Genomic DNA, 26,722 nt, shown 5'->3' with positions numbered 1-26,722 from the left:
GTAAACCAGAAAAATTTAAAGTAAACCAAGTTTTTGATTGGAACCCTCTGGGTAATAGAAAGAGAGGAAGATCTAAAAATACTTGGTGCAGGATGATTGTAAACGAATTGAAAACAGTAGGAAAAACATGGAGAGAGGCAAAATATCTGGCCACAACTAGAGTGAGATGGAAAGCTAGGACAGAAGCCATATGCTCCAATTCGGAGTGAAGAGGAATATTAAAAACTATATTATTGAATTCTTCATAATGATGGAAATAAACTATTATTCTCCACTATTTATATAAATAATCATTTGATACCTCAAACACTTTTTTCTCATTCAGTTAAATTTATGCTCAGAATATTGATAGATCTTTTATAATAGGACTTGAAAGGAAAACATGTGCTAAACATCATGATAACTGCATTCGTTCGTGAAATTATTTTACATCGTTTATTTCCTTCTGGCATGAATGTTTTCATTCAATATTTTATTCTGAAAATAAATGATAAACGTGCCTACAGTAATTTATTGCCTTCATATAATATAATAGATAGTTTTTAAAGGCAGAAAACTGAAATTGATCGATGAAGAATTGTAAAATGAAAGCATAGTAAATTATTCGATATTTCTTTTAAATTTTACTTTATTTATCAAACTTTAATTATATATTTATTCAGCAAAACATTTTAGCATTAAAAGAATTTCTAGTTTTAATAAATGAAATGAATAATTTGGGAGAAATAACGCGTAACATTCATTAGAGCTTATCAAAAATTACAGGAAAAGCAGCTAGGACGATTCTTTAATTCTTAGTAAAAGCTTGAAGACTTATTTTATAGTTACCGAAAAAATAATATTTTAATCACATTAAAATGTCCTGAACTATTTATTTTAAAAATTTTGAAATCAACTTTGCTTTGGTTGAATTCTAAACATATATTGTTGTTTCCACGCATTACGTTCATTTGAGTATATCAAAAATTGTACGAAAAACAGCAATGGTAACTCTTTAATTCTTGGCAAAAGCTTCAATCAGATTAAAATATAATTATTAATTCTTAGCAAAAAGCTTGTAGCATTTTAATCAGATTAAATTGTTTTGAATTATTTGTTTTTAAAGTTTTAAAATCTACATTTGTTTTGGTCGAATTCTAAACATATATTAATAGTACTGTAGTTATAAAACACCATTACTGTTCAAAAAGATTAAACTTTTGTAGTATTTAACTGGAACATTTTATTAAAAAAATTTTTAGAACACCCATACACAAGCAATTAAAATTATGGAATGAACTGTATCGAAATGATTTTTCAAAACTATACTTTTTGTTCATGAAACACGCAATAAAAACAAATCATCTTTTCTTTAACTTTTAAATTAGGCAACCGCTTCACTGTATGAAACTTAAAAAAGTTAAACTTTCAAGCATGAACTCCCTCCCCTTCTTTTCCAAATTTAACATAATATTTTTCTATAAAACCATAAAAATAAGGGGAAGAGATATTTCTATTTACTGTTTTTAAGATTATGTAAAAATACATCAAATGCTTTTTGTTCAAATTAAAATTTAAAATCACTAAATCAAGATGATTTTTCTCAAAACTTAGATCAATTAAAATTGCTTTTAAATCATTTTCACAAGAAAATTTTTGCAAAACCATACAAATAAGTGGAAGAGATATTTCTATTAACAGTTTTAAAATTGTGTAAAAACATATCAAATGCTTTTTGTTCAAATTAAAATTTAAAATCTCTAAATCAAGATAATTTTTCTCAAAACTTAGATTAATTAAAATTACTTTTAAATCATTTTCACAATGAAGTTTTTACAAAACCATGAAAATAAGGGGAAGGTATATTTCTATCAGCAGATTTAAGATTGTGTAAAAATATATCAAATGCCTTTTTGTCAAATTAAAATTTAAAATCACTAAACCAAAATGATTTTTCTCAAAACTTAGATGAGAAACTATATCAATAATATTCAATTTTATAAACAGATTAAAGCAAACCAAGCTCATAAATAAGTATTGTGCTTTTTGAAAGCTATAAAACTTAAAAGCAATCTATCACATGAATGGTTTTTCCACCCCAAAGGTATAAATCGCAAAAGACATTCTTATATTTTATGGGCATATTTATTTGAAATAACTTTTAGAAAACGTTTTTATAATGATTTACTCGACAACAAACTCAACAACTCTTCAAGAACGCTTCTTTACCTAATATAGTGAATAGACATTTTCCAGAATGGTATTCTTTATGGATAAAAATTGATAACGTAGAAAGAAGTGAATCGCTGAGTTAAACAAACATAAAAGGGCTTTTCTGCGAATCTTTCGATGTTTATTTCTATTAAAGTAAGATATTAACATTTAGTTTTTTCTTTCTTGTAAATTCTATGAAATGAATCTATCTAAAAATTATTATCCTTTTTCATTGGCTCTTTTCAAAGATTGTTTTTTCACAATGCGAATCGAAACAGGTCAAATCTGATGTAAATTTGCTCGAAAATCTAAACTATTTTATGATTGGATAGTGTTATACACCACTAGACCAAATTTCATATTCAGGTTTTGAGATATTGTGCAATAACAGGAAAAGTATAGGAATGATACGTAATAAACTGACTTGAAATAAATTGGTGGGAAAAAAGGGAGGATTCTGGTAACGGAGAAAAAACGATTAAAAAATTTCTGTTAAAATTTCCGTACTGTAGGGTAAAGACATTTTCTTGTAAAAAAAATATATATATAATTCTGAACATAAGTGGAAAAAACTTAACGTATTTTAACCCTTCATTTAGTATTTTTTTCTGTTCCTATTGCAACGGTTTACTGGAAATTCTGATTTTCAAATTATAGTTCTTAATGCCATATATTTAGTAAAAAATACGAAACTGAAAAATAAATTTAACCGACTAAATGGTTTTTATACCATGCTCTGTGTTACAATAGTAAAATGACAAAATTTTACCATATTTATCAAATTTTATCACACATTACAAAACCATATTTTGCAATAAAATTTATGAAAATCATTACCTAAATGCTTCTGTACAAATTAACGAGCTTTTTAGTGTTCCTATGGAATTGGAAACACGGTAAATTGATAAATTTTACCATATTTTAGAAGTTTTGACCATACTTTTTTCTCGGTGTGTGAATTAAGTCCTTTTAAATACCTTTGTCAAAGAAAATAAACTCCTTGAGCAAATAATTATCATATAATCTCTAACATAATCACTTGATTTCCTTTATAAATATTTGGGAAAGAATAGGTAAGAGAAAAGAAAAAGATCCTCCATGGGGAACCCAATCAATCTTGTAGATGGGTAAACAATACTCCCCGCTGATAAACAAAGCTGAATGCAATCTAAAGGGTTATTTAGTTCAATCAATTACAGCAGTCGAAATCACTGCACATGAGTCATAAAAAGAAACAAATTAACCCCCTTGCATTTTTGTCAAGAACAAATAGATTAATGCTCCTCAATGACATATGCTCTTCATCACTGCAAAATGATCAGTCATTTCGAACACTTAATCATGACTTTAAAAAAAGAATTCCATGTTTCAAAGATTGCCTGAGTGCTTGAGACATACCTTAGAGAAATGAAGTATAGCTTTAGCATGATGAATAAATGTTTCCTATGTTTGAAAAAAGCTGGTTTTACGACTGAAATTAAGTAAAAGAAAATATTAGTTTGTAATTGAAAATGAGCATCATAGAAGCGGGTACTATGGAAATAAATATTACGTAGAAATAGACACTATGGATTCACATTTATGGAAAATGTATTCACTTTCACCTAGTTCAAATAATACAGTTTCGAGAAAAACGCGTTTAAGTGACAGTGAAGCGTTATACCACTTTAATTCTACACTGTAGAAAATTGTTAAATGTACTAGGGAAAAAATTGTCATCTGGTGTGCCTGTGTAAAACCATTTATTTCACAGAAAAATCATGTGATTTAAGAGCGAACTCCTGCTGTTTTAAGCAGATAAGTCCTGTTATTTTAACAAACAAATTCTGTTATTTTAGAAGAAAAAAAACCTCTGTTATTTTGAAAATAAACCCTGATAATATAACAAAAAAAACTCGATAAAATAACTATGTTGGTATTGGGATCAGTGCGAATCTTGAGCAGAACTCGCATGACCAATCAACACCGGGATTCAAACTCGGGGCACCTCATAGGATGGCGACCGCTCTGTCCCCCAAGCAACTGCAGCTCTCGTTCTCGGCTACGAAGAAAAATCTTAAACTGTCTTTATCATAAAAGTCTTACTTATTCAAATCCTATTTAATTGTAAAAATGGTTAAAAACTATCGTAGCCAGCCCCTCTAAAAATTAGCTTCTCGAAAAATTATATCTAAAGAGAGATAATAAGGTAGAGTATCAATTTGACAATGGAGTCGAATGGCAATTTTATTTATACGATTTTCAAAAGCATAAAATAATTGCTGAAAAGTAAAAGAAGGTACATAAAAGGCTTTTAAAAAGGATAAAGTTATGTTATTACAAGCAAACCTGCATACTGCATGGCAAAAACTAGAATTTGAATTGACAGTTTTGACAATTTTAATTCATTTATGATTAGAGTGAAAAACGAGGAAAAATTTTTGTGTGAAGAACAGCTTTAAACCAACAAATATACAAAGATAATTCTGTAAAAAAAAACGTACTCGGGTAACGATGATAACAAAAAAAATCAGTATTAATCTTTAAACTTTTTTTAAATGCTTTTATTTAATAAAATTAACAGTTATTTTTCACAGTGTAACTTACTGTTCACACACAAACAGTAGTTCTAGAAAACATGTCATGCCTTATTGCAGAAGATCGCTTATTGCATAAAATATTAAGAGACAGATTTTTTTAATGATTGCAAACCAGCAAATTTTGCGGTAAATTGAAAGGACATTGGTAGTAATTTTTTTAATATCAGAAAAGGGTAGTTTTTCCTCGAATTAAATACAACAGATAATGTATTAATATTTAAATGAGATATCATTGCATAAATAATTCACATAAAGCTTTAACACACTACAAAACATTTTGCAGCTTTTATTAACAAAAACAATTAACAACATTGTTTTTAATTTCTAAAGGAGGTATTTTATAGGCTTGATTAACTAATCTCATTTTTCTAAAGCAGTTTATAAAAGCATAAAAAATAAAAATGATGACATTTCTAAAAGTTGCTTATTAAAGCTTGCAAGAAACATGAAAGCTACTTCCTAACCTCCAATTAAAACTGATCTAAAGGTTTTTAATCTTTTTACTGCAATCAATGTTCTGCCCTCTTCAATTATCGTAAAAAGAGATTAATGAAACTACCTTCCAATTTAATGCTACATCTTAATTAGGTTTGATGATTTTAATTCCACCTTTATAGTAATTTCTTAGATTTTAATCAAGAAAATCGCATCCTTTATTAAATCATTGTTTAATATCATATAGTGTAAATCCTAACGGATTAATTTTATGTTAAAATTATAAAATTTAATACATATTGCATATTTCTGGGAGGGAAATCACATGCACGCTTTGTGCTTGTACATTTCATGTTAATAAGTCTCATTGAAAAGCTAATTTTTGGTCGAAATAATGTAGTTTAATTTTAACTTTTTCGAATTGTTATGTTGGTACACTGTTAGATTTTTTTATTCTAAAATTACAGTAAAATAACCACTAGCAGTCTGTCGATCCAAGTGATGGTAAAGTTTACGATAAAGAACGTTTTTAACCTTTACTGTTTTGAAACCGTCTATAACTAGTATGGTTAAAAACAATTAATACAAAACTATTCGACTTTTTAACCATTTACAACTAGCATGATTTCAAAACCGTAAAAATGAAATTTAACAAATCATTGGAGCTAGGCATTTAGTTAGGAAATGAGCATTAGTTGTGGTTGAGTTTTATTAAATCAACCGTGGTATGTGGTTTAATAAGTTTATCTGGTTGTTTCGCCTATCGTAGCAGATGAGAAATACTAGAATTTTTGTGTTAAGCAGCTTTATGGTGCTGCCATTAATACGTGAATGAAAGTATCGTATTGTAATAGTCCAAGGTCACAAACTCAAAAGTGCAGGACACTAGAAACTCTTCGAGTGTGTTGAAGGGAATAGAGGAAATATTGTAGTGTCAACGCTGGGACTGGAACCTCCGTTCCATCGGTGACAGTTTATCCCCTCGGCTATAATATGTGCCCAACTGTAAGAAATTAAGTGGCTTCATTAGGTGGGACTAGTTGGTCCGATAAAATTCTGGTTGCTTAACTGTATTAGGTGAAAGCAGTTAATAAACGGTTTTTCTCACAGTTAACAGCTTGAATATCATCTTATTTATGGTTATTTGACTTTTTTGTTTGAATATGGTATAATGATAATTAAGTAAATTGTTATCTAACCATTTTTTCCGATAAATTTCTAATCGCGTAGTCCATTTACTGTACTCTTTGAAACAAAAATTGCCAAGTAATTAAGTACTTTTCGAAATCTTTGCAAAATTCATAGCAATAATCATGGCAAAATTCATAGCAATATAGCAATAAAAATATAGCAATTCATAGCAAGTTGTGAAAATATTTTTTAGAGTTGTTTCACATATAATTAAATAAACTATTATAAGCTGAAAAAACTTATAAAACAATGATAAATTAACATTAACGTAATAAAATATTACATTTTAATGAATTTTAAAGTGGAATAAAAGGATTCAATTTTTAAAAAAAGTTTTAATGAAAATGAATAAAACATTTATTTTTTTTCTTAACATATTTTAACTTTACTTTTTAACTCTTGTTTCCTTTTTTTCCAAACTTACTTTTACATAGAAAGGAAACCATTCGCAATAATAATGTGTGCAAATATTTATTCTAACGACTCCTTATACACTAAAACAAAGTAATATAAACCTCAAACTTGTATAACAATGATGCATTTTTGTTTCTAAGATGAGTTATTAATTTAACAAAATTTAAATTGGTTTGAAAATATTTAACATTTTGAAAAATATTAGCAAGTAAAATGCTTTAGACTTTTCAGAGCACTCTAATTCGTTTAAACCTACTCTATAATTAGAATTTATTACAATAAATGAAGATAAATAAGAGTCTACTATTTTTTTCTATCCCATAGTCTCCAAGTATACTACAATATAATAACTTGCTTTCATACCAGAAAACGAAGTAGTAACTGACCCAAGTGATTCCCAATTCGGAAAGCGCTATTAGAAACAGAAATAATAAATTTGCATCATTACTCCAACGTTTTTTGTAGCTGGAAATAAAAAATTTTACACATTAGTTCAAAATTTAGTGTACATTTCTGAAGTTTAGGATTTAAAACAAAATGTCAAATTCTTTTTCCAAAATTTTGATAGCTTATTAAGATGAAGTGGTTATTCATAACTGCGTAAATCAATGATAGTTGCAGTGGCGTACGCAAGGGAGGGGTTTAGGGGTCTAAACACCCCCATTGAGCTCAGACAAAATGGAAAAAATAAAAATTTTAGTAGAAATTATGTGGGCTATTTTTTAAGACTATATATTTTTAATTGCCTTATGCCTACTTTTTTTTCCTCACGGTATTTCTCAGAATACTGAGAAAACATTTACTATAATAGGGTTGTACTTTTGAAACCAAATTCACGTGATACTGTTACGGACTGGTTCCTTTCTGTCCTGCCATTCGCGATTGTTTTTGAGACTGGCTGTCATTCGCGAGGTCTTTGCGCGATGATTCTGGAATCCAAGACGTTCTGTCGTCTTTGAGACAATTCGAGAATTTTGGAGATGCGGTGAAAAATTATATAAAAGGGGGAACGGAGTACAGTGGAGTTAGTACTTGCATATAGTGTAAATAATTTTCTTTTATCTTCAATTGTTTTTATTACTATGTATCAAATTGCAATTTTATTGTTATGTATAACCCAGACTTGAATTTTGATTTTCAACTGTTGTACATTATGAGATTTAACTTACTGTCAACACAGCACCCCCTTCCCATCCTCCAATTTATTTTTCTATTGCGATGAAAGAGTAGATATTCAACACTGGATAGGTACTCTGATAAAACTTGAATAGTTAGCTAGTGGTGTTAGTTAGTCAGACTAAGAGTTATCTCTGCCGCTTGTCGCTAAATCTGCTTTGTTTTGTCTTAACAAAAAATTCATTCAATCGCCGAACCCGTCGTCACCACTATTTCGACTAGTGAAGAAATCAGTAACAATACCTTAGGAGATACTGTTCTCGTTGAAGTTATTCATTCCAGCTCAAAACTTTGAAATCGTAGCATAGCGGATATTTCTGTGCCAATATATATATATATATATATATATATATATATATATATATATATATATATATATATATATATATATATATATATATATATATTGGCACAGATCTTGATCTTTAGGATATCAAAACGCAAGAATTTAACAATTTTTAATCATTTTGAGAGAAAATCACGACCTGAAATTAGTGAGGTGACAGCATCTAATACCAATATAAGTTTTTCTGTTGTACGGAAATGTGATACTCCCGTTGAAGAAAATGTTTCTAGCATAACAAAATCTGATAAATGTAAAAGTGGCCCTCAAAGTGTCACTTCCCACCCGTATGACATTGGACTTTTTTCAGAAGATATTACATGCAAGAAGATATTACATTATGATCGTAAACTTAAAAAATCAAATCAAAATTTAACTAAACAATGTTGTCTAAATAAAAAGTCAAAATTATCCAGCTGTCTAAATTAGGGAAATAATATTGCTTTATTACATACTCGAATTTCTTTTAGTAGTTTCAGAAAATTATGAACACCCCCCTTGAAAAAATTCTGCGTACGCTACTGGATAGTTGATAAAACTATTTCATATAAGCATCACCATTGCATATTAAAGATGCTTAAAAGCTCTCATTAATAAACAAAGGCATTACAATGTATAATTGTTAAAAAAGATCTTGTTTTTTGAGTAGAAAACTGTTAAGTTAAAACTTCGAAACTATTGGGATTTTTAAATAACTTTAAATATTTTTTTAAAAAAACAATCAATAGATTTATGAACTTTAAATGAAAAGTTGGAAAAAAAACCCGATTGAAATACTATATTTCTAGAATTCATCTAATTGTTAATTTTATTTGAGAAATGGGGTAAGTTTAAAAATTTACGATAAAACAAATTATTATATTTCAAAGCAAGCATTTCTTAAAATTAATATATATTGGATGCATATAACTCAATATTTGTTTACAACACAAATTTCAATAAAAGAAGAAGTTTGTATTTCATTTAAAAAAACTTTTATAGTATTTCTACAGTTTTTGAAAAGCAAACAGATTTAAAATATGCTACCTTCGTTATATGTTCAATATTTTCTTTAAATTACAGTCACTCTAATCGTTCATTAAAGATTTTGAGATAAAATTGATAGAAATCAAATGTTTTCCTTTCATAACTTTTGTAATATTACAGTTATTAAAAATTTTTAAATATTTTTATTTTGGAATTGTTTTAAATATACTCACGTGGAATATGTCTAACAGATATTTTCAAAATTGAAGAATATTAATTTTATCGAAGGAGTAAACTTACGCTTTAGCTCTTGGCTAAATTTTTAAAAAGTTTGCCAGTTTGATTTTAAATGCATTTTAAATTCTAAAAAAAAATCGGTTTAATTTTCAGCATTGTTTATTTAGTTTAATTTTCAGATAAATATTTAAAACTAGCCAATCCTTTCCTTACAAGTACTACTGTTTTCGCATCGGCTGGGCAATATTCCTACGTTATAACTAAATTAATTATCCTACGTAATAATTAAATAGTTATCCTATGTTAAAATAATTATCCTACTTTATAATTAAAAACTAAAGCGGCAGACGAAAAATGAATTGTAACAAAAGAATCAATAAAAATATTTTACGGAAGAAGGAAAAATAATGATATATGTGTCGAAGAAATCTAATACGGAGTAAAAAAAAATTAGTAAAATTACCATGCTGTACGGTAAAGGCATTTCTGATAAATAAAAAAAAACATAGTAACTAACCAATTTTTCCTTTTAAGTACTAACGCTTTTGCACCAACAGTGCAATGTTCCACACGCCATAGTTTAAAACTAATATGGCAGACGAAAAATAAATTATGACAAAAGAATGAATAAAAATAATTTTACAGAAGAAGAAAAAATAATGGAAGATGTTTTGAGGAAATATAGCACGGAAAAAAAGAATTCTAGTAAGCTGTATAGTACCGAGCTGTATAGTAATAGCATTTCTGGTTGGGAAAAAAACATTATGACTATCCTTTTCTTACAAGTACTATTGTTTTTTCATCGACAGTGCAATGCTCCACACGTTATCGTTAAAAAGTATAACAGCAGACAAAAAATATATTCTATCTTAAGAATGCATAGTAATAATTTTACAGAGGAAAAAAAATGACAGATGTGTTGAGGAAATATAAAACGGAGAAAAAATTTCAGTAAAATTACCGTACTGCGGATAATGACATTTCCGCAATCAAACTCAATTTAATATTTTTTGATAAAACCTTTTTTTGCACCCTTAAACATTAATTTGTAGCCCCCTACAGCGTAATTATTGACAAGGATTTTAAAAATATGTATTAAGAATAGAAATTATTTTTTTTTATTTATGTCTTTAAATAAGTTCTAAAAACATATATTAAAGGCATATGATTACGGATCATCCAGTATATGAACCTGATATCTTACTACAAGGCTAATGTCAAATAAACATTTTTTTTCACGCAAAAAAGGGACACAATTTTTTGTTCGTACAAAAAAAAACTTACTAATTTTAAAGGAAAAGACCAAGAAAGCTTTTTGATATAATTTAATGTTGTCTGAAGAGCAAAACAGCGAAAAATAATAGAAAATGGGGAGAAAAAAATTTTAACAAATTATTGCTTATTTCATCTCTGTTAAGTGTAATTTTTAATATGATGCATTCAAGTTTTTTAAACTTAATTTTAAAACCTCTTTATTTAAATATTTTAAAGATTAATGCAATAAAATAAAATTCAAAATAAATCATTTCGATTTTTAATTTTCTGCACTTCATTGAACATAAAATGAACATAGATTTACCGAAATGGTGATATATTGAATAAATATTGCGTTTAAAGTTAGATAGTTATAAGTGTTAAGGGCTTTGCAAAGCGTTTTAAGGAGGGGGGGGGATGTTTAAAATTTGAGAAAGCTAATTCCATTCTTTTCGTCAATAGAAAATACCGAATTTAAGTTTCAACATATTTTTTGGTATGATACCTTGCATATTGTCAAATATTGTAAAAAAAATGTTTTTAAGGCTTCTCAGTTGTGTGCTTATTTGAGGATTAAGTAAATAAGAAAAATTAATTTAAAAAAGTGACAAATACCCCTCTGAAAAAAATTAAAGAAGTTATAAATTATTTCATTATTTATTCAACACGTAATGCAAACGATTACACCTAATTCAATGCATTTTCAATTAATTTCGTAATTTCTCATAAAAACGTTAACGTTTTGATAAGATTGTCGCTTTTATTTAAAAATAATTGCGCAAAAGTTTAAAAAAATTTTATGACAGTCACAGTTATGTACCTACTTTCTTATTATGTTTGTCTCCTGTTTGACAAAATTTTTAATATTAAACCCTATCACATTGCGTAGCATTTTTGATTTATAAAATAAATATTTTCAATATTTTTCAATAAATTTTGCATACTAAAATTTTTATAACTAATTTATAAACAACAATCAAAAATAAAGATCAATTTAGTAAAAGTTCTTAGTTTTCAATGTGCAACAAAAAAGGAGAAAATAATAATAGTGCGATAAGAAGAACTTCTCACCACTTTCAAATCAGCTAACTTGACGAAAGGCGGGAGATGTTCTCCTGTTTTTGGGAATGGAGTAGCTTTCCTGACTCCCGAAGTACTAACTCCTCGTGTTCCACAGGGGAAGGGGATCAGAGATGCTTGTCAGCGCCTTCTACGCATGCGTAGTAACGTCCATTTCGAGCAAGAAGTCGAAATAGTTTTGGCATTTTTCGGCACAGTTGTGACAAGTCCCAAACAGCTCTTAACTGATTCTTTCTTTATTTCTTTTCCTTACTTTTAAAACTGATCGGTGAAGAAACTTTTTTGGGAAAAATCTTGGCAGACGGATTAGGTCTACGCTTCGAGAATGTTTTTCTTTTCCTGATCTCACAAGAATACAAAATAGACGGACAGAGTGCTTATTAGATAGACATTTTAGTGTAGACGACTTTTATTCCAATGATTTTCGCGATTCTAGTAATCCATCATAATTTCTTTCTTATTTTTTCTCACTTTTTTACAGTTATGAGACGAATTTAATGCTTTAAATTTGTTCGACAAACAGCTTTAGGGGACTATTTTAGCTAAATTTCTGTTAAGTTTTTAAGAAAAGACATCAAAGCATATGACCACGTTTTTCGTTATTTAAATTATTAATCTATTAATGTCCGACCTCAAAAAGTGACCTACCTATATGTGAAAATCACCGATATAAAAATAGTAGTTATACATTTAAATTTCTAGCAAGTGGATATTTCGATCTGTTGCCTACCACTTTAGCCTTAAAAAGGCAGCAATCACTTTGATTTCATACCCAAATTCAATTATTAATATACCATGATAGATAGGACTATCTCGTTTCTGCAAATTAATCCTAATAATGGAACATTAGTGCTATCACACTTTTTCTGTCTGCAGCAAAGGAACCGTCCTTTTAAAAGGACACTAGACGCAAATGGGTAATAAATGCACCAACCAAATCTCATCAGGTTTCTTTATATTCTTTGAAAAGTTTTCTCCGGCTTCTTAGGGCCGATTTTCAGTGATCTTTTTGAAGAATCCATTTCTGTAACAATGACTCGTATCAAAAGCCTATAAATATCTTTGCGCGCAAAAATTTTAAAGATAAATTTAAAGAAATAAAAAAATTTCAGCTGCGGAACTAGAATTTTTTAATTTAATGTTACATAAAATACCTAGAAAATGTACTTGAAAATTGCCTTACATCATATTTTACCTAAAAACAATATGCATACTTTAAAATGCTTTGGTATACTGTAAATTCTGCCCTTTTAAACATTGCCAGTAACACTTTTATTAGAGTGGAAATATTCTGTGATTCCTTGGTTCAAACTAAAAGATCAAAATTTTATTTTAATGAAGCAAAGAATATATTTTTGAAGAAAAATAAATTAACAATCAACTGTTCCTTAACATCTGAAATTAAATAAATTCTTCAAGTTAACTTTCACACTGTTAGAATTTTCATTCTAAAATTATGATAAAATTACCGGCAGCAGTCTGTCCATCCAATTAACCGTAAATTTTACGGTAAAAAACATTTTTTACCTTGACGGTTTTGAAACTGTTTACAACTAGTATGCTTAAAAAATCATGAATACAGAACTACAAGGTTTTTTAACCATTTACAATTAGCATGGTTTCAATACCGCGAAAAGGTAATTTAACTGGGTCCAGGAACTAGGCTTTTAGTTAGGAAATGGACATTGAAGAGTGCAGGGTTGAAATTTGGGAATGCAGGACACTGGAAACTCATCAAGTGTTGAAGGGAACTGCGGCATTATAGTGATGTAAACGCTGGGATTCGAACCCCGGTTCTGTAAGTCATAAGACTGACAGATTAGCCCTCTCGGCCATAATATGCATGCTGTGTCAAGGAACTAAGTGACTTTATTAGGTGGGCATAGTTGGTGCGATAAAATTCTGGTTGTTTAACAGTATTAGGTGAAAGCAGTTAATAAACAGTTTTTCTCACAGTTAACAGTTTGATTACCATCTTATTTATGGTTATTTGACTGTTCTGTTTGAATATGGTACAGAAGCATTTAAGTATATTGCTATTTAACCATTTTTTCCAAAAAATTTCCAGCAGTGCAGACTGATGATACTTCATAAATAATTAATTCTTTCCAAAAAAACACGTGAAAAAAAAGGGAAAAATCTTTTCCTATTTATTACCAGAAACTCCAGATTTATGTATTCCAAATAAATTTTAAAATCTAATTCATCAAGCAAACCAAAGCAGAATTTTTGCTAGACTCTTTAAATATTCTCTTTCTGCGAGTTTTATTCCTAAAAACGAACAACTTAGCATTTTTTCTGATCCCCCCCCCCCACGTTCAAATTTAATACTATCGTTTCATTTTAATATTTTATACATTCAAGCTCAAAGTGGGATATCCGGCATTAAGTATACCGAAAATCGATTGCGACAAAGTAGGAAATGATTGAACATAACTCTCATTGGATAGATATTGCATACAATGCAAGTGACAAACCGGGAAAGTAGGAAATTTAGATATTTAATGCATTTAATTAGTATGATTGCGTTTTATAAGTATTAGTTAAAGTAATTTTTTGATGCAGCAAGTATGTTCGCAAATTTGTATTGTTCTAAATAAGACAAGCAAATATTTTTATTTATTGCCATGTGCTATTAATGATAATCGGATTAACAGGCATATAAATCCGGCAAGGATATGTGGGCCATTGACTAATATTCACTTACCCGGAATTTCTATATTGATGTTTTTTAAATTGTGAAGGCAATTGTCCGGTATTCCCTGCATTGATATTTTTCTAATTGACTGCTAGTAATAATAATCAAATAAGCAAGTTAAAGTAAAAAGTGTGTCAGCTGAGGAATATTTTTTCAAGCAAGAAAACGAAAACAATAATGCACTGTTTCTGTCTTTTATAACTCCGATATTGCCTAAAGAACATTTGTCATTGTATACAATACCTAGGTGAAATATATATTAATCCTCATGTTGCATATTTTACCTGAAAATGCACAGAATTGTGAGCTATGCTGGAATTTTCCACTTAACCGGTAGCCTACGCACATCATTAATGACCATTATAAATTAGAGATTAAGTGTTTAAAAAGTATCACTTAAATAGTCACTTAAGGGCAGTGGTCGCTCAGGGGTAATAGCGCTCGCCTCCCAATGAGGTGCCCCGAGTTCGAATCCCAACGATGGCTGGTTGATTCATATTCCGCCCCCGGCTCGCATCAGCAACAATACTGATGTAAAATAACCTCAGTGGTAGACGGTTCATGGGTTAGAGTCCCCATGCCATCAGACTCACCGTCGGAGATTTTGTGGTTTTCCTCTCTATGCAAAGCAAATGCGGATTAGTTCTACTAAAAAATCCTCCAGGGAGGCAAGTTTCTCCCAATACTTGATCCAAGAGTTCCTTTGTCTTCTGGATTGGGTTCAAAACTGCAAGGCTACGAAGTTGAACACTAGTAGTCGTACGCTCGAAAATGGGTCGACTGTTCAACGACGGCTATAAGCTTGAAGATGCTTAAATAAATCTTCTTTTCAGATTATATAATTTTGATTTAAAAGAAAGTATTTCGAGCACCGGCCCCTAAAATGAGGCCTTTTTAATTTCAACAATATGATAAAATAGAAAACAAGATTTGCTGCCCACCCTTACAACGTTTCTAAAGAAAATATTTAGTTTAGTGTTATTACATTAACTATTAAAACGTTTACATTAACTATCAAAGCGTTTGATTTAATTTATTAATCAAAGCGTTTAATTTGAAAAAGAAACTCATATGAATTCGTAACTTATTAGAGGTCCTAAAATATTGTCGATAAATGCGTTTTTTTTTTTCGTTCCTTCTTTTTTTTTCTCTTTTTTTTATAGTTTTTTTCTTTGTAGGACATCATTCGTGGGTTTTTGATAATTTTTTTAGACTTCTTTTTCTTTTTCAGTCATTTTTTTATGAATTTTTAATATCTTTAAATTTAAGATCATTTTGCTTCTGAATTAATTTATTTCTTTTTATAAATTAGTATAAATTTTGCTCTGAAACTTCAAATTTTAAATATATTTCTGTAACAAATGTTGATGCTTGTCAGAGCTTTCAAGATATAAGAAATTGCTTTTGGACAGTAGGCATTCTTTCAATTTTAAGGATATCGATACATTGGATAATATATAATTAATAAATCCTAATTTATTTTTACCGGGTATTTATTTATATTGTATTCTGTTCCTAAGTTACATATTTATTTCAATTATTACTTATTTTTTATTAAATTTATAAATATACTAGCAACGAGTTTTATTTTTTGAAAAAAAATTTTATATAAAAATTGTTTTTTAAAAATTTTTAAAGCTATTATTTTTCATTCTTAGTTCATTCTTTATGGATTTTAGAGGCTTTTTGTAATTTTTTTAAGAATTTTAATGTCTTCAATATTAACCCTGTTTATCAGAAAAAACATGCTATAAATATTTAAATTCGAATCAATATTTTAAATCGATGGTTTTAAGCGTTCAGTTGCCATTAAAATCTCCAGTGCAAGATCAAAATAAATCACAAGATAGCCTTTTAATATATATTGTCACAGCAATTATCTTTGAAGTCAACTGTTATTTTAACGCTAAAGAAAGTGCCATTATCTAGCATTTTTTTCTTCTTGGATAAATGCTAACTTTCAGAGGAGAGCAAATGGATTTATTTCTATATTGCCCTTCAAGAGGCTCTTTCAGAAATCTATATTTATATATATCTTTTCATTAAATTTATAAATATACAAGCATCGATTTATAATTTTTTAAAAAAAGTTTCAATATAAAAATTGTTTTTAAAAAATTTGTAATTATATTTTATTTTTTATGGGTTTTAGAGGCATTTTTTGCATTTTTAAAGACTTTTAATGTCAGTAACATGCTAACACTATTTATTCGAAAAAATCATACAATAAATATTTAAATTCGAATCAATATTTTAAATCTTTGGTTTCAAGCGTTCAGTTGCCATTAAAATCTCCAGTGCAAGATCAAAATAAATCACTATGTAGCCTTTTAATATATATTGCCACAGCAATAATCTTTGAAGTCAACTGTCATAACGCTAAAGAAAGCGCCATTATCTAGCTTTTTTTTTCTTTTGATAGACGCTACTTTCAGAGGAGAGCAAATGGATTTATTTCTACATTATTGCCCTTCAAGAGGCTCTTTCTGAAATCTATAAATCTCAACAATTTTCTTCTTTAAAAGTGATGAACAATGGGTGGACACGTAAGGATGAACACATTTTGAAGTGGTCACATAAACTATAGATAGGAGGAATAATTCAACGCTTTACTTCCTTTTGTTTCATCATTGCTATTTGAAGAATTCAACTTCTATTTATCCCTGAAGAACCAAATTATTTAAATTGAAGAAATATGAGTTTAAAATGTTTCATAAAAAAAAATTATCAAATATTCCTCAACTGTTCCTAGTGAAGGCACTAGAATTTCCAATATAGGAGAACCGAATATCCCCAACGAGGGAACACAACTGAAATTTATTCATAAATTTTGTACATTTTTTAATGAGTTGGTTCTATTTTTCTATGAAAAAGTCTGTGGGTTATTAGACTATTACCATTTATTTAAATTGTACTGAAATATTAGTTCAATATTTTTCAGAATAAAATTTAATACCAAATATTCTTCCTCTGTCTCCAGAGGTGATATTAGGATTTTCCCTCAGTGCCTAAACTTCCAGACAAGGAGACAACTGAATTTTATACATTTTATTAATTTTTTAATTAGTTGATTCTACATTTCAATGATAATTATTAGATTGCTATCATTTACTTAAGTTGAAGAGATATTAGATTTGATTTTTCAAAGTGAAATTTATTAACAAATTTTCTTCTTCCAGAGTTTGCACTGGGATTCAAACGATGGAAGAGCCATAACTCCCGAATGAAGGAACATAAAAAATTATGCATAAGTTTTGTCTATTTTTTATGAGTTGGTTCTACTTTTCAATGATTTGTCTTTTGAACTCAGGCAAATATTAAAAGACTTACATAAAATTATTACGGTAATTGTCAAAAACATAAAATATGTACAGGGACGTGAAAAAGTCTCCCGCAAGTACATTTTTTTCTAACTTTTTTCGGCTTTTGGCTGTTTAAGTGAGTAATAAACAACTAATTTTGCTTCCATTCATTTTATGATTACAAAATTCAAATAATATCACATTATTACTTATTCATTAATATATCTATAAAAAATTTTAAACGTAAAAAATAAAATTAACTACAATATTTCCGTGTTCAAAAATCTCCCGATTTTGATTTTAATTGAATTAAAATTATTTAATAAATATAAGTTGGAAATTTAATAATTCTAGCAGTAATAATTTACTATCTAGTAATAATAATTCTACCTGGTTACGAATAATCAAAGTTAATAATTTCAAAATTGAAGCTTAAGAGTGGTTGACCAAGAAAAACAATTGAAAAGAATTACATATAATAAGCAATTAATATAGAAAATTTACAACTAAAATTCCACTAGAGTTATGAAAAGAAAGCATTGTAATTATTAGTAGCAATACTGTTTCAAAACATTAATATGAAGATAGATTGCATGGACGAATAACCTTAACAAAAGCCATTAATCAATGAAATAATCAGATGGTTTGAAATTCTGTGTACCAAAGAACACGCCCCATTATAAACGGTGGAAAAGGCTCCTTTATAAAAAAATTTAAAAAAAAGTGGTAAGGCATTTACCCTTAAATGTATATATCAGATGTACCGCTTAGTTCTGTCAAATACTCTCGTAACAAGTTTGAATATCTATGCAAATACACTTTTGCGCAATATATCCTGTGTCTCTTTCAGCTAGAACATTGCCATCGAGCTAAAGTGTAAATGCTCTACCACTTTCTTTTACAAAAGAACCTTTTGCTGCATTACTGTAAAAGAAGGTGTGTAACCTCACACTATAAGAAACTAAAAAAAAAACTGAAAATGTAAGTAAAAAGTACTGGCACTGAATGTGCCAGTGCATTTTGCTGTAAATTAAATATTTACTGTAAAAATTTATTACAGTTTAAATTTACAGTTAAAAGTATGTCTGAAGAACCAATCAGCCATCCTTAAGATTCGGGCAAAGAGAGTATGTTTATCAAGCTAACTCCTAAACCTGCATCTCAACAGAATTTTGACATTTTTAAAAGCAGATAAATTAAGTTTGAAAATTGATCGTGACCTGATAGTAAAAAAAAACTATCATGTTCCTCTAATGTAACAATTCCCAATTTTTTTCAGTCATGAAACCCTAAAAGAATAACTTCCTTTCGGCAGAATCCAGACTTTGTAAATAAAGTATCGAAGGACAGTTGCAAACGTACTAACCTGTAAAAGAATTTATTTCTAAAATACTTGAAAAATTGAATAAAATTTTTTCATTGTTTTATAACTAATAACTTTAAATTAGGTTTTTAATCCGATAATAAAATTCGCAGTCATAAAACTGTATCAATTCTTAATTATGAATTTCTTTTTAATGTATGGACATTAGCTAAAAATGAATAAAATATGCTGAATTATGTTTTCTGAATATGCTGTTATGTTAAAATATGCTGAATTATAAGTTGTTTTGAACGTTGAAAATGGTTATTGGGGTAACATATTACTTTATTAAAAAATTTAGATATTTTATTTTGATTTGAAAATGAATGGGAAATGCTAAGATATTTTTTTTTCATAAATACAGAACTTGTTCATACTTTATTCAACATATTGTTAGAAAAAATTGTACTTTTTAAAAAAATATTGCCATTTCTTCTTTATTGGCATTAAACAAATTTGAAAAGGCCACCGAAATATTAAATAAATAATGGATTAATTATTGGATTTAAATATAACTGAAGGTTTCAAAAATTATTAATGATAAAAAAAAATAAGTCCTTACTCTCGGAACCCCTTTGAATCTTTCACGGAACCCTAGAGTTTCGCGAAACTTCCTTAGAGAACCACTGTTGTAATGACATTGAACTACTTTTCCAGTACGATTTAACGTGAAAGTTGAAAAAGAGACTACATTTTACTGTAATAATTAGCTCAAAAGTTTCCTGAAATTTTTACAGTGCACGTCCTCTTGCACATTTTCATAAGTCATTAATAGGTTTTAATTGGTAACCCAGTTTTAATAAGTAATTTCCAAGCTAAACAGCATTTTCATGCAAATTATTTTTAATATTTAAATCATTATTAGGTATCAAATAAGATGATACCTAATGAAATAAAGAACCAGGGAAATAAATTTAAAGTCAAAATGTCTGTCACGTAATAAAACTCTTAGAGATTCAGGCAATTGTCATCTAAACATCGACAATCAATAAAAATGTTTTATTGCTTCAGAATATCTCGCAAAACATGGGATTACCATCAAATCGTTGCACTGTCACCACCACCCGCAGCAATAATAAGATGATAAAAATCAGTGAGCGCTGAATAGCTATGTAGCAAATAATCGGTCAATAGCTGCTATTTCGTTCAACTTAAGTGAAACGACGCATCTTCAGAATGATATATCCAAACATTTTTTAAAGAAGAAATAAGTTATTGTAGGGGTTTACTTTTCTTGTATACCAAGTATAAAATAATATCATCAAATCGAACCACTGTGATCACGCTACTTGTAATATATCTATGCTTTTTATGCTTGTTATGCTTGTTATTTTTTTTTCATTAATATCCCCCCCTTTTGCATATGTCTATAATTTTCCTTTATTTTATCTTCATTTTGAACTTATCTAATGAGTTCTGTTTACTTGCAGCTTATGCGAAATGAAACTTATTGTTCTTCTTAACTTTCTTCGTGTTTTCTTGTATTTATTTATTTTGTTGTATATATATATATATATATATATATATATATATATATATATATATATATATATATATATATATATATATATATATATATATGTGTGTGTGTGTGTGTAGTGCCAGTTCCTGTCCTGAGACAAAGCTGTAAGCTGGAAGCTGATCCATAAGCTAGAAGTCCCGCCAGTCAATGTATGCCGTAAGCTGATCCCTGTGCACGACGAAGAAGCAGTGGGGATTTCCCGAAGAGAGAGCGTGATTGACAACGAACCGAAAAAGACGTGATGATATGCACTCCAAAGAGGAGTTATTATTATACTAAACTTTCAGACGAACTCTCATTTATTATTTTTTTTTGTTATTTAATCGTTAATTGTTAATCGTCCGTCCTTATGTAAATTTAATCTTCAATATATATGTTTTTGTTTAAGAACGTGTCTCTTATTTAAGACGACCACTCATGCCGTCCCCATATATATATATATATATATATATATATATATATATATATATATATATATATATATATATATATATATATATATATATATATATATATATATATATATACAGCAAAATAAATAAATACAATAAAACACGAAGAAAGTTAAGAAGAACAATAAGTGAACTCATTAGATAAGTTCAAAATGAAGATAAAACAAAGGAAAATTATAGACATATGCAAAAGGGGGGATATTAATGAAAAAAATAACAAACAACTGATTTAAAAAAAAAAGGATGAAATTTTTTTTTTTAAAAAAAAACGGAAAATAAAAGATATAATCTTTTCATCAGCCCACACGATTATATCCGCAAAAAAGATATAATCGTGTGAACTGATGAAAAGATTATATCTTTTATTTTCCGGTTTTTTTTAGAAAAAATTTCATCCTTTTTTCTTTCTTTTTTTCTTAAAAATCAGTTGTTTGTTATTTTTTTCATTATTATTTCCCCCCCCCTTTTTGCATACGTCTATAATTTTCCTTTGTTTTATCCTCATTTTGATATATATATATATATATATATACAGAGGTTGGACGAAGTAATGGAAACACTTCGATGCTAACACATTGTTTGATATTTCTCAAAAATTACTCAGAATTACTTAGAGATTCAGTTTATAAATTTAGAAGTGTTTAAATGGTATGATTTCTCATACTTATCAATGAAGTTTAAAGTTTTTTGATCTTTGAATTACTGGCAATAAATTACAAACGGAAAAAAAATTATCATCCTATGTCAAAATTGTAGTAATAAATGCGTTACTTATAGCTAATATTTTGGTTATTATATGCAATAATTCAATAATTGAGCAAAATTTTTGCAAACGCAGCTTAAATATTTATGGAAATATGCACCGTTTTATAAAAAAACAATTTTTTTTTTTTGAAAATTAATAATAAAAACTACACAAGATATAAGTAATTAAAGTAATTTTTTACACTGCGCATGCGTTTTTATACTACAATTTTAAAAAATTCATATATTTGTAGTGCATCGTATTTGAGAAATTAATTTAAAAAAATAGTCCGATTTGAATATTTTTAAAATTTAAAAAGTTTCAAGCAATCTGCAAAATAGTTTTCCTACTTTTTAAAAGAAAACTAAAAATAATAAAGAGTTTTCCACAAATTTTATTTTGTGCTGTTAAACAAGATTTATTAACAAATGATAACACCCTTCTAATGATAGTTCGAACAACAAGATGTGATAGTATTATGAAATAAACAATGCGAAAGAAAAGATACTTTTATGGGGGATGGATCCCGACAATGTCGGCGTCTTTTCGAATAAATCTTGTTTAATAGTACGAAACGAAATTTTTCGAAAACCTCTCAATATTTTGAGCTCTCTTTTAAAAAGTAAGACAACTACTAAGAAAATCGCTAAATACTTTATAAATTTTTAAGATATTCAAATCGAACATTTTTATTAATTGTCAAATACAATTCACTACAAAATTAAGAAGAAAAAAAAAATTTTAATTTTTTTCCGCACATGTTCAGTATAAAAAAACTACCTTAATTACTCATGTCTTGCCCAGTTTTAAGCAAATTTTTCTCAAATTTTATAATAATTTTGGAATTAATAACGAGAATTTTGAACTAAATTGATCCAAGAGTTTCGTTTAATTTTATTGAATATTTTCAAAGTTATAGAAAAGAAACGTAGGTTGAAAAAATTCGTTTTTTATTAAAATGTACATATCTTCATAACTATTTTAGCTAGGTTTACGAAAATTTGTGCAATTATTTCATATAATAACAGACTAATAGTTATAAGTCACTAATTTATTATTACATTGTTTGGCATAGGGTGTTTAAAAAAAAAATTTCCGTTTGTAATTTATTGACGGTCCTTTAAACCTCAAAAATCTTTAAACATCATTGATATGTATGAGAAATCGTCGCACGATATTAAAACTTCTAAATTTATTAACTGATTCTCTAAGTATTTTTTGAGAAATACCAAAAGATGTGCTATGTTTAGTCAACCACTGAGTGTGTGCATATATACATATACACACACACACACATATATATATATAACGTCGTTGCCGAGTGGAAGGATTAAAACAGGTCTTAGGTCGGGAAGGAGGGTACAAAATTTATTTATTAATTATTAGACAGTGCAGTCATGAGAAAAGTGTAAAAAGTGCACATGAAAAGTTGCGCTCCTTGGTTATATGTTAGGGAAAATCTTGCAAAGTAAAATCCTTAAAATGTCTTAATTTAGGGAAAGAGGGAAATCTTAGTAGTTGCTATTGGTTTATGAAATAGATCGAATGTTTCCCACACAGAGCAAAGGGGAAAATGTCCTGCTTTTAATTAAATGCATGCTTGAGCCAAAAATAGATTTAAGAACAGGATGTGGCTTTTAAAAGTGTGAGAAAGTATTTCGATAAGAATAATAATTAGGATAACATAAAAAGATTAATTGAAGCTTTTTATGTTACATATATATATATATATATATATATATATATATATATATATATATAAATCTTGCAAATACACAAAGAAAACAAGAACGGAAATTAAACGAAAAAACATTAAAACATTTTTTAAAAGGAGACGAAGAAAAACTACCGAAAATAACAAATTAATTTCAAAATTTCTAGTGGTGAAAGCATTGAGCTGTTGCCGCGAAGTACGGGGTTTATTGGAGTTCGATGCCCAATGGCAACTTTAAGTCCGACCAACTTCAGATTGAAGGATACCAGTATTTTTAGGAAGTAAAGATGATCAATGATTAATGCTGACCACATTACCAATGCCATGCCGTTGGTTACTAAATTGTGGACGCTTAACCTCCGGACCACTACGAGCTGATGGGAATGATTTACTTAATAACTGATTTTTATTCTTAAATGTTATTAACATAATTATCTTTGCTACTTATTTCCGCCTACTTTTGTAAATGTGCCCAGTTTGAACAGAATTAAAAATTACGAATCTGTTCGACTGAACTGTAAAAAACATGAAACGCAAAATGCTTTAATTTCACCAAGCATTCTTAGTTTCCATTTCATATTTATCTTTATTCGGTTTTTCTTTAGGTTTATCTTCATTTCTTAATATTAGAATATATATAAGAACGATATTTAGTTAAATTTCATTTGTTTGTTTTTTGTGTTCATTAAATTAAGATTTTTTTTTACCAACTCTCTCAAGTTTTTCTCTGTTTTTAATTATCGTTTATTTAAATTCAAGAAGTTGAAACAAAGCTAAATACTTTAAAATTGAAATTATTTTGAAGAAAAAAAAGAGTTTAAATAACATTGAGCTCCACCGTAGTGCTTAAGACTTATTTCCATTTAATATTTTGCTTAAGATAAAATCAAAAATAAAGTGTCCTGAAAACTTCAGCACTTTAATGTAGCACTTCGGGCACTCAAGCATGAGTGAGTACAGATATATATCATCCTAAATATTTGAGTAATAATACATTTACACAATAAAAAATCAATTCTTATTTAAAAATATGTATCCTCATATGCTTTGTTTTTCAAAAACTTGTGCATTTAAAACAAATTATAGGTAACAAAATCTCCCTAAATTTATCAAAAGACCAATAGCCCTTAGAGTCATAAAAAAATCTTAATTTCTTTCAACACTGTATAAAAACAAAAAATTTTCCTTATAATGAAATGTCAAAAAGATAAATTTATCGTATTATTGAGTACACACTTCGAAAAATAACCTGTGTAATATTGATAATATTATTAAATGATATTGGATAATAAAGAATATTAAGTGCAAGATTTATTGATATATCTTTCAATCAATTATTATTTTGGCTGTTTTCAAAACAATGGCCAATTGAGATTTAAACTAAGGAAGCCCCTCAAAAAATGTATGGCCCAGGATGCCGTGTAATGAAGTTCTAGGTCTCGACACTATTTTGGTTCCCCAGATTTATTTTCTTTTTCCTGGACTTACGGATGTATTGCAATAATTATGACCTCTTGTACAGCTAAAAATTGTATTAAAGATGGAAACAGTTTTTGTTGTTTTCATTTAAAACTTTAGAAATGTATTTCTTAAATTACTGCAACATCTCGAAATAAGTTGTCGAAATAAGAATGTAACAAAATCTCCCTAAATTTATCAAAAGATTAATAGCCCTTAGAGTCATAAAAAATCTTAATTTCTTTCAACACTGTATAAAAACAAAAAATTTTCCTTATAATGAAATGTCAAAAAGATAAATTTATCGTATTATTGAGTACACACTTCGAAAAATAACCTGTGTAATATTGATAATATTATTAAATGATATTGGATAATAAAGAATGTTAAGTGCAAGATTTATTGATATATTGTAATAAATTGAAATTTATTATAAGTTTTTTTTTTGTAATACTTTTAAAGATAGATTATTTGTCTGTAGATGGCACCACTACGGTAAAGTTTAAATTCAATCATAATGATATTTTCTTTAGAAATTTTGAATTAGTCTTTTAAAAAGGGATTTTTTTTGGGTAAAATCTATGTAACTAAATTTATTAATATTTATTGAAGATGGTATTATAACTTGTATAGGGTATTAGTGGATTCATGACGGTTTTTCTCAGGGATCTTTTTTTTTGGTTCTGACGTCCGCCGGATGCGGGATGACTCTGGACGTGGTAAACAGGTCAGTCTAGATTCTTTCGCCTTGTTGACGGGAGGATAAAAGAGAAGCGATGAATGTGGCTAGTAGCAGTTGCAGTACCAGTAGTAAGCAGTTAATCAGAGCAGTATCCTGGGGATACGGAGTTTGTCCGCTGAAGGAGTGGTTCGTGACAGTATCTCGGAGATGGTGGATCGTAACCTTAGGGAAAGCTAAACTGAAGTCTCTAGCGGGAAGGACTACCGGGATTAGCCAAAAGCCGATATCTTTGAGACGATGGGCCAAGTCCGAAGGAATCCATGCTGGACGTTCGGTGTCCCCCTTCTGCATGCCTAAGTCGCTTGAAATTAGAATAGCTGGAGAAATTTCGAGATCCTAGCCGAGGAGTTTGTCCATGAGTTCATCTACCTTTCCGGTGGGCGGTTCCAGAGTGAAAGCAGTAAATTCCGTAGGGTACTTATAAAACTTTAAATTTTATTTCGTTAACATTTTAGAGGAATCATTTACCGAAAATTCTGAACTGTTATGTTGTGTTTTTTTTTTGTGTAGGGGAACAATCAGCATTTAAGTGTAATTTATAGATATCATAAACCAAGTCTGGGTTTTTAGAAATGTTAAATGAAGTTTTTATTTTAGAAATGTCTTTTTTTGAACTGCAGAAATTGAATGTTATGCTTGAGTGTTTTAAGGTTGCATTTTTGTTTTAATTAAGGTATAAATGTTTATTCCCATGTTGGCATTTGGAAATGTGTGAAATTATGTTTTTGAAGATTTAGAGGTGCAATAAAAATGAGTTTTAAATGTTGAAAGTTTTCTGTAATTCATTAGATATTTGTCTACTAAATAACCTGGGTAACCGTTACTAAATTTAAATTTTGAGATCACAGCCAAAGGGGT

General features: G+C 28.5%; 1 protein-coding gene across 1 annotated transcript in view; it reads right to left on the bottom strand.

Moving 5' to 3' along the window:
• The window catches only part of LOC107440098 (cholecystokinin receptor-like), a 127,741-nt gene extending 115,751 nt beyond the window's left edge, over positions 1-11,990 (bottom strand). Inside the window, exon 1 of the mRNA XM_071187641.2 lies at positions 11,860-11,990. The gene's annotated coding sequence lies outside the window, so the exon portion shown is untranslated. The remainder of the gene's footprint in view (positions 1-11,859) is intronic.
• Between the last annotated feature and the right edge of the window lie 14,732 nt (positions 11,991-26,722).

Source organism: Parasteatoda tepidariorum, chromosome 11 (genome assembly GCF_982258835.1).
Source record: "Parasteatoda tepidariorum strain Cologne lab strain chromosome 11, Ptep-v5.0, whole genome shotgun sequence".
Taxonomy (NCBI): Eukaryota; Metazoa; Arthropoda; class Arachnida; order Araneae; family Theridiidae; genus Parasteatoda; species Parasteatoda tepidariorum.
This window is presented reverse-complemented; position numbering and strand designations above follow the sequence as displayed.